We start from the raw sequence: 747 nt of genomic DNA on the forward strand, positions 1-747 counted from the left end.
GGAGACCCCAGCCAGGGCGGGGAGCCCCCTGCGACTGCGCCCTGGGAGCCGGCCTCCCCGCGGTGGGGCGGGGCCCGGGCGTGGCGGGACGGGGTTGGCCAATCAGCGCTCGGAGGGCCGGGGGCGGGACTTCCGCTCTCGGCGGGGCGGGGCGGGTCCGCTGCGGGGGGAGGGGGGCCGGAGCGGCCCAGAGGGCGGGGGCGGCGGCGGCCAGGGTCGCAGCCCACGGTGTTGGAGGCTCCGCGGCGCCTGCCGCCCCCAGTGCACAGTTGGGGCTGGGGGTACGCTCGGGAATAGAAGCTGCCCGGGCCCTGGGTTCGTGGCGGGAGCCTCCCACTCCGGGTCAGGGCGGGTCAGGCGGGGCGGGGGTCCGGGAGGAAGTGCCTCGGCGGTTGTTTACAGGCTGCACCCGCTGCTTTACTTAACGGGCAGAGAAGCGTGAGGACCCCGCGAACACGCGCGACGACGCAGCTCCTCTGCAAAATGGAAAATAAAGTAGAATAATACCCTCCCCACGCCTCGGCTTGTGGGCCCGGACATGGGGGCAGCCGGTGGGGGGTGGCGAGGGGGGGGTAGGGAGGAGGACCTGGAGGGGAGGGGTGGGGAGGGGGGGCTGCTGAGGGGGTGAGGGGGACCTGGAGGGGAGGGGTGAGGGGGACCTGGAGGGGCAGGGGTGGGGGGAGGGAGGGGGACCTGGAGGGGCAGGGGTGGGGGGAGCCAAGTGGGGGGGTGAGGGGGACCTGGAGG

The sequence above is a fragment of the Vulpes lagopus genome, chromosome 3 (genome assembly GCF_018345385.1).
Source record: "Vulpes lagopus strain Blue_001 chromosome 3, ASM1834538v1, whole genome shotgun sequence".
Lineage (NCBI taxonomy): Eukaryota > Metazoa > Chordata > Mammalia > Carnivora > Canidae > Vulpes > Vulpes lagopus.